We start from the raw sequence: 2,650 nt of genomic DNA on the forward strand, positions 1-2,650 counted from the left end.
TTCACACAGAGGAAGGAAGTCCTAAGAACACTTTGAAAATGAGTGTATCTCTGGTTTAAAATTTTAACTGTGTACATCACAAGATTAGATGTTTTAAATGACAGTGTTCTAAGGAGAAAAAAATATTTTGTTAATTCAAGAATATCATTTCAATATTTATATATTAAAAAAGCATAGTATCCCCCATCAACTGATGAACGGATAAACAAAATGTGGTCTAGCCATACAATGGAATATTATTAAGCTGTGAAAAGTAACGAAGTACTGACACAGGCTATCACATGGATGAACCTTGAAAACATTATGCTACGTGAAAGAAGTCAGACACAGATGGTCACATATTACATGATTCCACTTATATGAAGATGTCCAGAATAGGAAAATCCATAGAGATTGAAAGTAGATTAGTATCTATCTAGGCCTAGTGGTGCCGGGGGGCTTGGGAGGTGCTGGCTAAAGGGTGTGGGTTTCTATTTGGAGTGATGAAGTGTTCTACAATTAAATTATTATGCTCATTGCACAACTGTGAATATGCTAAAAAGCATTGAATTATACACTTTAAGTGGAAGAATTGTATGGTATGTGAGTTCTATCTCAATAAATCTGCTACCAAAAAACAGAACAACACACAGGTACTAGGAAACTAGAATCCTTAATAATGGTATTGCAATTGCTAATAGATGAATTTCTTCATGGACTGGGAGACTTTTAAAGCACTAAGATTCCTTTAGAAAAGAGGAAGCCTGAGAAATACGAATTTTGGTTTGGAGTAATATATTCACGGTCCAGATTTGAAAATCACAATTCATTTGTGTGATTGTCTTCGCATCAAATATGCTAAAATTAGGGACTTCCCTGGTGGTCCAGTGGCTAAGACTCTGCACTCCCAATGCAGGGGGCCCGGGTTCAATCCCTGGTCAGGGAACTAGATCCCACATGCTGCAACTAAGAGTGTGTGTGCCTCAGCTAAAGATCCTGCGAGCCACAACTAAGACCTGGCGCAGCCAAATGAATAAGTATGTTTTTTAAAAAAGGTAAAATTAGTTAACTGACTAGTTCTAGTTATGCTACAAACCAATAGCATGAGCTCAGGCAACTCTCTTAGTCTCTCAAAACCTCAGTTTCGGGACTTCCGTGGCAGTCTGGTGGTTAAGATTCTGCGCTTCTGCAGGGGGCCAGGTTCGATCCCTGGTTGGGGAACCAAAAAACATCTCTCCTCACCTAGAAAGTGGGTATAAATAAACTGGGTCTTCCTTACAGGTTTCTTAGGAGGGTCAAATGAGATAAGAGATGAAAAAGTACTTAAAGTGTGAATGAAGATGAAGGATGAAAATGAGGATGGTACATATTAATTTTATTAGTAGTAGTAGTAATAGCAACTCTGGCTTATAGCAAATTAAGATGGTGACCTACTAATCTCTTTTTAAATTTTTTTATTGAAATATATTTTCTATACAATGTATAAGTTACAGGTATACAATATAGAGAGTCACAATTTTTAAAGGTTATACTCCATTTATAGTTATTAAAAAATATGGGCGGGCTTCCCTGGTGGTGCAGTGGTTAAGAAGCCACCTGCCAATGCAGGGGACATGGATCCGGGAAGATCCCACAAGCTGCGGAGGAACTAAGCCCACATGCCACAACTACTGAAGCCCACGTGCCTGGAGCCCGTGCTCCATGACAAGAGAAGCCACCGCACTGAGAAGCCTGTGCACAGCAACGAAGAGTAGCCCACGCTCTCCACAAGTAGAGAAAGCCCGTGCTGCAGCAAGGAAGACCCAATGCAGCCAATAAATAAATAAAAATAAATAAATAAATTTATTTTAAAAATATTGGGTATATTCCTTGTGTTATACAATGTATCCTAGTAGCTTATTTTATACCTAATAATTTGTACCTCTTACACCCTCATCCCTATTTTGCCCCTCCCTCTTCACTCTCACTGGTAACCACTACTTTGTTCTCTATATTGTGATCTGCTAATCTTGACAAAGACTTGGATCGTTAAATCTGGCTTTATATGAAGTAAATAACATGTTTTATATTTGTCATTGGTCATTGTTACCAAAGAATATATATATTTGAAAAATAACCAGGTAATATGTGTAATTATGGACCTAGCATGGGTCTATTAGCTATACTTATTTTTATTGAAGTATAATTGACATAGAATATCATACTAGCCTCGAGTGTATATCGTAGTGATTCAATAATGTATATGCACTTTGAAATGGTCACCACAATGTCTAGTCACCATCTGTCACCATACAAAGTGATTACAATATTATTGACTGTATTCCCCATGTGTACCTTACATCTCTGTGACTTATTTATTTTGTAACTGGAAGTTTGTACCTTTTAATCCCCTTCACCTATTTCACCCAATGCCCCACCCCCTCCCCTCTGGTGACTACCAGTTTATTCTCTGTATCTACGAGCCTGTCTCTGTTTTAATTTGTTTTTGTTGTTTTATTTTTAGATTTGTCACTTGTGCTTCTTTTATCCTCATGTGACTTCTATAATCACTCTGGTGAAAGTGATTTTCTTCAATTAAGCTATTTAAATTGACAATCTTTTCAGAGTTCCAATTCACCTTAATAACTACTTGTTTGGGTATAGAAATTCATTAGAATAATCGATTTCCATT

The 2,650-nt window shown here is 37.1% G+C and overlaps 1 non-coding gene across 1 annotated transcript; it reads left to right on the top strand.

Moving 5' to 3' along the window:
• Nucleotides 1-852: 852 nt before the first annotated feature.
• TRNAG-CCC (transfer RNA glycine (anticodon CCC)) lies at nt 853-925 on the top strand. Its single transcript has one exon. It is a non-coding gene; the product is annotated as a tRNA-Gly (tRNA).
• The last annotated feature ends 1,725 nt before the right edge of the window (nt 926-2,650 follow it).

The sequence above is a fragment of the Hippopotamus amphibius genome, chromosome X (genome assembly GCF_030028045.1).
Source record: "Hippopotamus amphibius kiboko isolate mHipAmp2 chromosome X, mHipAmp2.hap2, whole genome shotgun sequence".
Taxonomy (NCBI): domain Eukaryota; kingdom Metazoa; phylum Chordata; class Mammalia; order Artiodactyla; family Hippopotamidae; genus Hippopotamus; species Hippopotamus amphibius.